Source organism: Mustela nigripes, chromosome 3 (assembly GCF_022355385.1).
Source record: "Mustela nigripes isolate SB6536 chromosome 3, MUSNIG.SB6536, whole genome shotgun sequence".
NCBI lineage: Eukaryota > Metazoa > Chordata > Mammalia > Carnivora > Mustelidae > Mustela > Mustela nigripes.
In genome coordinates this window covers 127,422,823-127,436,167 of record NC_081559.1, presented here as the reverse complement: position 1 = coordinate 127,436,167, position 13,345 = coordinate 127,422,823, and positions in this window count along the sequence as shown.

Here is a 13,345-nt window from a genome sequence, read left to right as displayed (position 1 = left end):
AATTAGCAATTAAAATTTAGTTACAAATAATTATTTCTGCACATCCCTCAAAACGATTATCTGTTTTCTCCCTAATGGGTTTGCCTTTCCTTTCATCCTGCCAGATACTACACTGGGAATGTTGGGAATACATGTCAACCCCCAATGGTTTCAGGGAACCTGAGACTTTAAAAAGACCGTCATCACTGAAGATTGTATAAAACGTGCTGTAAAAGGAAAATCTCCAAAGGAGATAAAGGGCATCAGGAGTAGGGCGTCTCCTTTTTATGAACAGTTCCTAGGTGGTGTCTGGCCAGCTGCTCCACCCCAGTAAAATAGGCCAGCAGGGAAACCTGCCTGTGGCCTGGCTTCACCCTTCTCTGGTCCTCACCTCAGTCAGATGCTGGGAAAGGTCAGAAGAATTCAAGCACTACTTGCTGACTGGAAGAAAACAGCAAAAGGGGGGAAGAAAAGACTGATTCCAATGTCACTCCCCACCCCCAAGCTTTCTTCTCCCAAAGAGCCTTCTGTTCGCAGAAATTAAAGGACTCTGATAGCAGATCACAAATTCAGGAAAAAAAGCTTCACTATGCACCCAGAGACTGTATTGTCAGGAACCAGACGTTGGACACTTTTTTCGCTTATGAACTTTTGGAGACCGTTTGAATAAAAGACTATTTGTTCCTGGACAAACACTCACCAGCAAAGAAGCCTTTAAGAGGAAGGGGCATTTTTGTTTTGCATTTTCTCTTTATAAAAAAGAGAGAGAGAGAAAGACTTACTCTACTTGTTTTTCAGATAAAAGAAGCAAATTTGTTTACTCTTGCTGGGGACTCATGTTTACAAGTTCCTATGACATTGTGGTAAAAAGAAATGCTATTTTTAAAAAATAAAAAGCCACACGAGCCTTCATGTGTAGGGTTCTTTTTCCCCTTCCTGCCTCCCCACTTTCATTTCACAGATAGCCGTGAGTACACAAACTAAGTCAAAGCTCACAAGGTGACTCTCTTTTCTGTCTTTCCCAAAGTCCTTTCACAAAAAAAAAAAAAAAAAAAGAGGCCGTACCTGAGCTTGAAAAATCAATCGCCTGTCAAAGTTCAGTGAAATCCTAGCCTCAAAAGCCCCACCCCAGATCTGCTGCTTTTCAGAAAACCCAACTCCTGGCAGATGTGAACACATAGCCTGGGTTTTCAATGTCCCATTCCCTGCAGTATTCACCTTCCTTGTCTCCACGGAACCTTCCTGCAATCAAGCTAGCAAGATGTTGAATAATGTCCTTTTCAAAGAGGGTGTGCCATAACTGGGTCACTAACTGTGTGACTAATCACAGTTGCCTGTAACCACAGAGACTGTGGCTTCAACCTGACTTGATCATTTGTAAACCACAAAATGACCCAGCCATCTGCAGGGGCTGCTGGTTCTGGAACTCCCACATCTTCCCAGGCCTCTTCCCTCCTTGGCCCAGGTGGAATGGAAGCCGCCCTCCCTTGGGGCCTCTGGGCATTTGCAGGAATCAGAACCGATCTGACCAGCTCCAACTTTGCTTGGTCAAGTTTCTACCGCTCCAACCTCAGCAAGGAATTGCAACAGTTGCTCTCTGCTCTGAATTCCATTTAGCAACTCTGAGTGCAGAAGAGAAAAAGAAGGGGCCTAGATAAATTTGTTAAAAAACAACAACAACAACAGAAAAGGAGAAGGTAACAAGAAAGAAAACTTCCTCCAGCTTAATCTGGGGTCCTTGGTTGTGTCTATCAGGTACTTGTAAATTGCAGTAAAACTTAAACCCATAACCCTCTCCCCAGGAGGTATAGCAATGTAAGGAATATGGGGACAGGAGCATCTTTGCAGAGGGTCCCTGACTTGGTCTAAGTTAGGAGCCTGGGAGCCTTAGGCCAGCAAAGGAGGAGCATTAACCCCTTCCTTTCCTGTCACCCAAGTTATAATTTTTCAGGCCCACTGTGCTAAAAAACAAAAAACCAAATACCACTTAGGAGGAAGATGTTTATTTATACATGAGGGAAATGATTGGTCTTAGTAGCAGGGGAAGATCTGTTCTCACTACCTCTCACCACAAAGCCCCCACCCCAACTGTCTGGAAATAAGGTTATTTTTTCCTAAGAGTCAGGGCAAAGTTAGTGGAAGGTGCACGGGTCTACTAACCAAGGTCTCAGCCCCGCCCCCCTTACCTGTGTGCCTTTCCCCCGCCCGCCCCAGCAATCCCTCAAGTAGAAACCCACTTTTTTTTTTTTCTTATCACATTAATTCAATAGGGCAAGTGCCACCGTCTTGGGATGGGAAAAACGAGCTCTTCTCCAAAAGGACGGGCGGGAGCAACACATGGGAGGGAAACGGGCAACGCTTGTGAAATCCCAAACCGGACTGGTAAGAACAACATCATAAATTATGGATCCCTCGAGCCGCCTCTGGCCTGTCACGGCGTGATCTGTCTCCCTGGACTTACTCGGCGCGGGCGACACTGTGGTCGGCTAGCGCGGGTCGCCGGGGCCTGGACTCCCCCGCGGGCTGGGTCCCAGCGCTACCCCACCCCCAAGGGGCAGCCTGATCGGGGGGCCTCGGGGAAGAGCTCAGAGCTCCGCGTTGTGGGGCGCGCCAGCTGCGAGGACCCGGCCTCCACCGGCCAGCCAAGCACAGGCTCGCGATTGTGCTCGCCACCCCACCCCCGCCCGCCCCCGAAGGAGCAACCAGCGGCCGGCTCCGCGGTGCGAGCGGGGAGGAGGCATGGGGCACCAGGGGCGCGCGTGGACCGTGCGGGGTGCGCCTTCGCAGACGGCGTGGCGGGGGCCTGCAGAGCAGTGTGCAACATCTGCGCGAGAGCGCGGGGGCGGGAGGGGAGTGGTCACACTCAGGACGCCCATCTGGACCGGCTTTCCTCCCGCGCCAGATGCGAGGAGAGAGAAGTCAAGGTTAAATGCCGCGGCGGGGGCTGCGGCGGGCGCGCAGAGCCTCGGTCCCCGCGCCGCGCCCTGCGCCCAGCTCGGGTCCCCCAGGCCCCACCTTGCCCTTTGTCTTTCCTCCCAAGCAGATGTGTTGTGACCCCCTGGTATTATTCGTGCAGTGCTGATTAAAGGAGCCTCCGCCCTGTTTAGAAACTGCAACTCCTGCCCCCCCCCCACCCTCAGCAACCCCACCTATTGTTTTGTTTTTGTTTTGTTTTTTGGCAGAGAGTCAACCGCTCCTCAAAGTGGGCAAACCCCTTGGTTCACATTTAAATATGTTTGTGTGCCAAACTGGCCTGCTGTTCGGCCCTTTTAGCTACTGTAACCCGCACCACAGAAACAATGAATTACCAGATTAAAGTCACCGAAAACCACCGACTCATCCTGCAGATGCTGTCTGCTGAAGGCTGCCTATTGACGAATGTGTAAGGGTGTGTGTTTGTGTGTGTGTGTGTGTGCGCGCGCGCGCACACACACACGCTCGAGTGCGCGCGTAAAGCCAAAGCCAACAGCCTCACATTTGTTCTTTGGTCATTTGTCTCCAGTATGCTCCCCCCCCCCCCCCCCCCCCCCCCTCCTTAATGATGAAAGGTCAATTATGAGAGTCAAAAACAAGCCACCTTCTCTGGCAAGCCTGCACTCCCAAAAATGAATGGGAGAGCTGGGTTTCTTATGGGGCAGAGACAAGGGAACTCCAAATCAAGCTGAACTGTGTGTGAGTCAGGCCCTGGAGAAAACTGTGGGCAGAGGATATGTATGTGGTTTCCTGGATTTCTTCGGCAGGAAGAAACCACCAGCGGGAGGGAGGGCAGGGAAGGGAAGGGGCCTGGGACTCGGAGGAGGGGACGGAGGAGGGCAGGAGAGCATGAGGGAGGGAGAAGGGCCTCCTTCTGGCCGTGGGGGGAAGGGCAGGGTGGGTCTGTAGGGGGCTAGGGCTGCCTTTGTGTGGTCAGGGTGGGCAGGGCCTGGGCCTGGGGAGGCCCCGCCCCCCCACCCCTTGTGCACCCAGCCTTGGTCAGCTGCCCAGAGAGGTAACAGCTGGCACCTGTGTGTGAAAATGCTGCGCACATTAGCAGTGTCATTATTTAGCATTAGAGCATTACAAAGATAATTACTGCTAGTTAGACAAGCAGAGGACAGAGGGAACTGAAACCCCAGACCCCTTGGCTTATCAGACTGCTGGTGTTTGGAGGGCCACACTCCCAGAGCTGCTCTGATGGGAAGTCTGGGGAGGACTGCTGGAGCCAGAGCATCAGGCTTCTTTCTCCTCCAGGTCTGGTTTGGCTCCAGGGTCAAATTCGGGTCAGAGATAAAATGTCAAAGGTCATCACACTAACATTTTCTGATAGCCAAAGCAATTCTCCCTAGGCTCCAGAACTCATCCTTTTTATCTGGAATTAAATGGGTCCAATAAAGGTGAGCAGGGACTTTGATCTTCAAATAATAATAATGATAATAATAATAAGGTCAACAATTAACAATGGCTGAGCTCTTTCATGTGTCAGACACCATGGAAACACATTAATGAATTCTGTCCCTCGAGCTTCACAGCCTTAAAAGGAGGTCATGACTATTAAAGCCATTTGACAGATGAGTAAACTGAGGCTCAGACAGGGTCCAGGAGAGGGCATAAAGTTATTCAGCATTTTGTGACTCTCCCCTACTGCCTATAGGTGCTAACAGACAGACAGAGAGCAAGGAAAATGGAATATATACACTCTGGTTACTTGTGGCCGAGAGAGAGAAATTTTCACAAAGCTTGAGATTGAGTACAGAAATGCTGGTTTCCCAAACACACCTAACGTTCTCTACCGATGTCGTCATCGAGGTCAGAGGTCAATCTCACAGAAGTAAATGTTATGGTTTCTGAAAAAGAAGGTATTTTTTTTTAAGTACTTTCTTTTATAGATGGGTAACTTAGCTAATGAAAAACGTTTCTTAAATTTCCTCATTAAAAAAGTTTGTACTCAACACACGCAACTAACTATATGGACAATAATAAGGTAAACAGCTGAGGTATCAAAATTGGCTTTACGATTGAGTCCCAGCTAGGCCAATAAACTCACCTCCCAACTGCTGACCTAATTTTTTTTTTGGACACTGCAGTCACCGAAATCAATGTGGATATTTAATTTCAGGTATACATGCTGAATTTATATCATCAGAGGATGATGCCAAACTGAAGCATTATTGTTATTAATATTTGACAATGATTATTAATAACAATCACTAACATGAACTAGGTTATTATTATGTGTCAAATATTGCACCAAATGCTAACCGTGCGTCAGCTCATTTAATCCTTACAAAGAAAGTTCTGGCTTCCATTCCTTCTACCCCAGTCTCCTCTCCACACTGCAGCCAAAGAGCTCCTTTTTTGTTCCCCCAGATTTTATTTATTTAGTTGACAGAGAGAGAGACAGCACACACAAGCAGGCAGAATGTCAGGTGGAGGGAGTAGAAGCAGCGGGCTCCCAGCTAGGCAGAGAGCCCAACAAGGGGCCTGATCCCAGGACTCTGGGATCATGACCTGAGGTGAAGGCAGATGCTTAACTGACTGAGCCACCCAGGTGCCTCCAGAGAGCTCTTTTTATTTATTTATTTTTTAAAAATATTTTATTTATCTCTATGACAGAGAGAGACACAGCAAGAGAGGAACACAAGCAGAGGGAGTGGGAGAGGGAGAAGCATGCTTCCTGCTGAGCAGGGAGCCCAATGCAGAGCTCTGTTCCAGGACCCTGAATTATAACCTGAGGTGAAGGCAGATGCTTAACCATCTGAGCCACCCAGGCATCCCCAGAGAGCTCTTTTTAAAATGTAAACAAGGTTGGGGCACCTGGGTGGCTCAGTCAGTTAAACTAATTCCAGGGTGGAGCCCCAGGTTGAGCCCAAGCACACACACCTCCCCCCTTGTCTGGAGTTTGGATGGAGCCAAGTCACAGTTCAGTCAGGGTTCCTGCTCAGTAGAAAATCAGCTTCTCTCTGTCTCTCCTCTGCCACTCCCCCTGCTTGTGCTCTATCTCTCTGTCAAAAAAATAAATCTTAAAAAAAAATTAATAAAATGTAAACAAGGTTTTAAAAAAAGGGGGGGGGGGTTGTTTTGTTTTGCTTTGTTTTTTTTGTTTTGTTTTTTAATTTAAAAAAGAAAAGGGATGCCTGGCTGGCTCAGTCAGTAGAGCATGCAACTTTGGATCTCAGGGTCATGAGTTTAGGCCCCACGTTGGGAGTGGAGTCTACTTAAAAAGAGTAAATAATAAAGGTCAAATCCTGCCCCTGGTTAAAGTCTTCTAGTGTCTTCCCAAAGTGCTCAGGAAAACTCCAACTGCTTTCCTTTGGCCGACAATCCAACACCTGGACCTATTGCCTGTTTATTCCAGTAACCCACATCACCGTCTTCCAGCCATCAGTCAGGCCCTTCTAGTTAAGCTCAAAGACATTCCCACCTCAGGGCCTTTGCACATATTTCTCCCTCTGCCTGGAATATCCAGCCTTTGCCTGGCTAATATTTTTTTCATTCTTCAATTTAAATGTCTCCACATCATGGAGACCTTCCTTCAAAACAATTAAATCACCCTTGCAAATCTATTTTCCTGCCTGCATAGCACTTAAAATCACAGAAAATTACTTACTTTCCTGTTCACTTACTTGTTCATTTCCCTCCTTGAGTCATAAAAGCCAGGAAGAGAGGGTCACACATTCAGCATTTCTCTCCAGTATGCTCTCGATGCCTAGAGCTCCTAACACACAACAGTATTTGGGTTTTTTGTTCTTTTTTAAAAGATTTTATTTATTTATTTGACAGAGAAAGAAAGATCACAAGTAGGCAGAGAGACAGGGGGAGGCAGGCTTCTCACTGAGCAGAGTGCCCGATGCGGGCCTTGATCCCAGGATCCTGAGATCATGAGCTGAGCCGAATCCAGAGGCTTAACCCACTGAGCCACCCAAGCACCCCAAAAGTATTTGTTAAAGTAATAAATAAAGAAGTACTCAGAAAGGTAGAGGGGTAGATGTTATTATCCTCACTTTATAAATGAAGAAACTAAGGTGTCAGGGTGTTAACTTCCCTAAAAGCCAGACAGCTGGATCGAGAGTGGGGGCAATAAGTATTTCAGATCTCCAGCATTGACTGAATCCAAGGACCAACTGACAAACACACATGATGAAGAAATGTTAAAATCAAACTGAATTCTATTAAAAATGAACTTCTCATGGGGTGGCTGGGTGGTGACAACTCTTGGTTTGGGCTCAGGTTCTGATCTCAGGGTCCTGGGATCCTGGAGACTCTCCCTCTCCCTCTGACCCTCTCCCCGCTTTATGCATGCGTGCTTTCTCTCTCTCAAATCAATCAATCATTTTTACTTATTTTTCTTTTTTAGGCAAATGAACTTATCTGGTGAACAATTTAAATTTACAGAAGGGCAATTTTTCCCAATACACCAGAGATTAATACATCATTTGCACATTTATTCTAGCCACACGGGTTAAACATTAAAAGTATTCTGTGACTTCAGAATACTATTTCTGATTTTTTTTAAAGGTTTCAGAGTATTTGAACATTTTAAACTATGTTTCTTCAAAGAGTACAAATGCTGGTGGACATTCCATCCAGGCATTTCTGCTCTTACCTAAGGAAACCAGCAGAATGTGGTTTTATTGCACAACTCTAGGAGTCAAATGTAACCACAAACCCAGTGACCTATTCTTCTAGTACTTCTAACCCCCGGATTAACTCATAAGCAGCCCTCCCCCAAGGGAAGGGTGAAATTCAAATAAGTGAAGAGGCCCTGTCTTCAACCTTAAATTGCTGGAGTCCCTTCCAAATCAAGGATTCACTGTTTCCAGACAGTAAGCAGACTGCTTTTTCGTAATGAGAAAAACGTCATTGGTCTTATCTTTGTGTTGCTTTCACAGCTTAGATAAACCCGGCGTCCTACCGAGGAAATGCAACAGGGTTTCCAGTAAAGGCTGTAGGGAGCAGATGGAGTAGCTTCCCTTCAGAGAACTGAAGTTTTCTATTTCCTTCCGGTGGGAACCATAGATGCCCTGTAAGAAAATCCAGGAATTCGACTCACACAGGACAAAACACAACAACAAATCTCCCTCCTTCCCCAGGGGGAGAAGGAGATTTTCCTGAAATATCTGAGTTTGCCTGGTTTCACATGACACTGTGTATGGTCTATAATTCATGACCACAGGGGGCTGAAAACTGTCATTTCCTGGCCCCTCCAATGGTGGTTTTCCAGTGAGGAGAACATTCTGACTAACCAATGCTACTTTTTTTACTCTGAGTCTTCACGCGGGTGGAAGAAAGTCTACTTGTACTTACCAGGGGAGGGGATGAGAAGGTGGGCCACAGAGAAATGCACCTAGCCTCAGTCTTGTAATCAATCACCCCCGCCTGTTGTGAGGGTTTTAACAATAAAAGCTACCCACACAGACTGGCATTGATATGCATCCTGGCTATGTCAGAGCATAAATGAGACAGCATCTACTTACCTATCAGATGGCTTTTTGAATATAAATATGTAGACCCAATGGAGATTTTGAGAACTTTGTAACATCCCAACTTGATGGTGAAAACAGATGCAAAAGAGATTATAGGCATTTTTCATGTTTTTTAGTACACAATTGTATTTCCACTAGTTCATTTAGTCTTTCATAAATTGAAGTGGGGGTGGGGGATGGGGGTTTGGGGGGTAGAGTTTTCGAATCTTGAGACTTCTTTGTAACATTTAGTTGCTGTTCTACTTAAATGAGGTTGAAGTTCGACAGAATAAGAAAAGTGAACCTTCAGTTTATTCTGGTTTAAGGTGCATCCGTCATTCCTACTCTTGTGTGTGGTTGTAAAAATGATCTCTGCGGGGAGGCATCAGGTCCCCTTCAGGAAGGCATGACCTAATGTACCAATGAGACCAGCTGTCTATAGAAATGGTAACTCTAAGGGACAGTCAGTTAATGCACAGCTCACAGAAATGTAAGAACCCCAATCCCATAGAACGGTAAACCTACAAATCCAGGTCACCAAATGGGAATTTGGGCAGACCATAGTGAGTGAATGAAGTGACCCAATCTCAAGGAGAACTCTTACACAGCTGAAATGATCAGCTTGAAGACTTCTTCTTCTTCTTTTTTTTTTTTTTTAAAGATTTTATTTATTTATTTTACAGAGAGTGAGAGAGAGAGAGAGAGCACAAGCAGGGGAAGTAGTAGAGGGAGAGGAGAAGTAGGCTCCCCACCGATGCATGGCTCCATCCCAGGACCCTGGGATCATGACCTGAGCCACTCAGGCGCCCAGCTTGGGGACTTCTAAAAAGAAAGTTGATCCAGAAATCACACTCTCTCCCCGTGTTGTTGGGGGAAGGGGAGGAAAATGGAACCTCCAAGGAACAACAGTGAGTAACATTATTATGCGCTCTGGGATACACCTCCCTAAAGTAGAGATGGAAGATGGAGGTTTTAATGAACAGAAGTCAGCAGCCTCCAGTGTTGTATGGATTCTTGACCATTTGGTTGATAAACATTTTGCATTAAATATGATTTAACTGGACATATGGCTAACATGTCAGTTTCTTGTAGGTTTGGGGAGGTTTTTTTAAAAGATGTTATTTATTTGAGAGAGAGAGACTGAGAGAGGGAGAACACAAGCAAAGGGAGCAGCAGGCAGAGGGAGAGGGAGAAACAGGTTTTCTGCTGAGCAGGGAGCCCAATGAGGAGCACAATCAAACAATCAATCCCAGCACCCTGGGATCATGACCTGAGCCCACGGCAGACTGAGCCACCCAGGCACCCCGGTTTCTTGTAGGGTTTGATTAAGAAAGGGAGTTCTAAGCCGAACATTTCCAGCTGCCCTAACTAATCATTTCTTACTCTGAGAAGCTCAGGGCCAGACTGAGGACTCAGCATGATAGTGCCCCTTGGAAAACCAGGCTATCTGACCAACTAGTCCCCTCGAAGACATGTCCAGTTTCAAGTCTTTCTAACAGAAATAAAGCCTTGTGAGCCCATGAGAGGGAACACCAACATCTGATTTTTTTTTACATGATTCATAACTATTAATCAAAAAGCTATTAACTTTCAATATAGTCCTGAAAATACACACCCAGGGAACCTGGGTGGTTCAGTCGGTTAAGTATCTCACTCTTGATTTCAGCTCAGGTGATGATTTCAGGAAGCTCAGGGCCACAGGCAGGAGCTCCCAAGTCAGGCTCGGTACTGAACATGGAGCCTGCTTGGAATTCATTCTCTCTCTTTCTCTCTCTCGTTCTCTGGCCCCTTCCCACTCATATACTCCTGTGTGCCCTTACTCTCTGAAAGAAAGAAGGAAAGAAAGAGAGAGAAAGAAAAAGAAAAAATAGACACCAACATCAGGGTTTCTAGGGCTCTTTTCTCCAGAAATAAATGTTTGAAGAAGGCTCTTCCTGAATGACTATCACTATTTCTAGTGGGGCGAGAAACCCAGAGTATTTTTCACAGGAATTCAAGGGAATTCCAAGCTATCCTCAGGGCTTCCTAGGAAGTGGAAGAATGAGCGAACATGGTGCCCCTGGGACAGTGAGAAAGGAGGGATCCCTCTGTGTTCTGGGAAGAATACTTGTTCTCAAGTTATTTTTCACTGTGGAGGAAAGCCACACATGAAGCGGTCATGCCAAGCAGCCTGGAGACAATTAAGCCAGGTTTTCAGAGAGTTCTCAGAGAACATCCCGGGCCCCAACCACGTTGTGTTTGCCTCAAAGCTTTCCTCATCAGCAACGAGTTACTCAGGTGATCCGCAATTTACCTGAAGGCATTAGAGGAGTAATGTAAAAATCTAGAAGAATTGAGCTCATAAAGTGATAAGTAACATAACTCTGCGAGCCTATTAGAGGGGAAAATTGAAAAGGCTGCAGCCAATTATTAATAAGACAGGTGAACATGAGCTGTCTAGGAGAAGCGTCTGGACTGGGAAACAGATTGCCGATATGAAAATGCTCAGGGCTGAAGTGGTCACCTGGCAGCCCGGGGGATGAATCCAGCCAGGACAGGATGTGTTTTGATAGTCGACAGGGACTTAAAAAAAAATAATAATAATAAGTTAACACAAAACTAACTTGTTTGTTTTTTTGTTTTGTTTTACATTTAGAAAAATCTGTATGTTTACCTTCTCTGTCTCACATTTGCAAACAAAATTCTTCATTTTTAGTTTAAGTCTTCTAACCCGGGTCAGAAAGAGCAGGATCAAGTGATTGCTCTTATTGAAACAGCCTGATGTTTGCTTTTAGGAAAAAGAAACCACCATACTTCCTGGAAGAGAACTGGGCCTCAGGTGAGACAGGGGGAGCCCAGGGCACAAAATTTAAGGAGGCACTCCCTGTCTGGGAGCAGGCCAGTGCAGGGGTGACACCTGAGAGGAGGGCCTCCTTAAATTTTGCACTTGTCTCACCATCCTTCTGACCTACAAGTAATCACTGGGTGGTGGGGAGGGAGACAGAATGGTAGATAAAAATGAAGGTTCCTTTGTTAAAATAAAATAAAAAATAGTGTTGGGCTGCCCGTTTTTATTATTTTTTAGATTTCAAATTATAAAACTCTGAATTGTAATCCCCTGACTACCTGGCAGTAGTCAGGCATTTACTCCATCACCTCATCTAAGAACAGGCTCTTAGAAGCCTTTAGAAGCTTCTCTCAGTACTGCAATCTGTGGTTTAATAAGATTGTTTCTTGTCACTACTGAAACCAGTCTGCATGCTCTAGATTCCCAGTACCTGTGGAATAGCTGAGCAATATCTTCTTTAACCTTTAGTTTAAAAAAAAAACTTCTTGTGGTCACTGCTCAGCCTTTCTCAACCCCTTTCACCTTTTCTTATCAAACCCCTTTTCCTTGCGTCATTGAGATTCTATGTTTCTAGACTTTCCATCTGTCACCCCACCATGGTCCCACTTGGAGTTAAAAAAAAATGTTCTGGGGCTCCTGGGTGGCTCAGTGGGTTGAGCATCTGCCTTCAGTTGGGGTCCTAGTCCTGGGTTGCTGAGATCAAGCTCTGCATCTGGCTCCCTGCTCAGCAGAGTCTGTTTTTCCTTCTTCCTTGGTCCCTCTCCCTCGCTCATGCTCGTACTCTTGCTCTTGCTTGCTCTCTCTCTAGCAAATAAATAAAAACCTTTAAAAACAAAACAAAACAAAATTGTCGGAGAGCGTGGGTGGCTCAGTCCTTAAGTGGCTGCCTTGGGCTTTGGTCATGATCCCAGAGTCCTGGGATCGAGCCCCACACCGGGCTCCCTGCTCAGCTGGGGGTTTGCTTCTCCCTCTTCCTCATGTGTTTGCTTGCTCTCTTTCAAATAAATAAGTGAAATCTTACAATAAAAAAAAAAAATTGTCCCTATTCCATAAAAATCTTTTTTTTTTAAGATTTTTAAAGTTTATTTGACAGAGAGAGAGAGAGACCACAAGTAGGCAGAGAGGCAGGCAGAGAAAGAGGAGGAAGCAGGCTTACTGCTAAGCAGAGAGCCCATGCCAGATCCCAGGACCCTGAGACCATGACCTGAGCCGAAGGCAGATGCTTAACCCACTGAGCCACCCAGGTGCCCCAATAAAGATCTTTCTTTTAGCAAATGTGGGTTTCGATGTCTATAGCATATACGAGAAATAACAGAGGCTGGTCCTTTAGGAAAAGCACTATATACATTCTTCGGGCCCAGAAGCTGTTGTTGTGTTCTCTGAGCAAAAAAGCCAAAAACTACCTTCTTGAAACCTCTTGCCTTATACCCCAGCACGTGGTTCTGTTACCTGGGCGGATCACCCCAGGGGAAGGGGTTCAACCGGAAGGAAACCGTCTGTAGGGCTGGTTAGTGGCTATGAGGGGGCCTGATGAGGTCACACTGCTCAACACGGACGCTCTGTACTAGACGCCAACACACCCAGCCACATAGCTCTGAGGGTACCGCCTCATGAGGGATGAAAAAGAAACAGCAGTGAGAAGAAAGCAAACTGAAGGCAACGGGGCATGGAAGTTTGGGAGGCAGGAAAAGCCTTGAGTGAATAGTCTGGAGGGGGAGGGAATGCGGAGGAAAGAGAGCATAGCCTGCGGTGACAGAAGAAAAGAGGACCTACAGGGTCTGAGGAGCTGCCTGGGTTGTGTTTGCCTAGGAGCATCCAGGGCCCGCAAAGCAGAACCATCCTTGAAACACCTCTGCTCGCAGCACTCAGGGCTTTGCTTGTGTGGGGCGTGGCCTGAACCTGGCTCCGCCTCCACGCCGGCCCAGGGCTGGCCAATCAGAGCATCGCAGCGTATCCAGGCCCAGAGCCCCAGGACTGGGCTTCCAGAACTGTTGTTAACTGTCACTCTTGGCAAAGAGAAGTTCTCTGCTGCAGTTGCGAAGCTCACATCTCCAGGAGCCCACTCTATGGAGAAAGTCATCCCCAAAGGGAAGTCAGG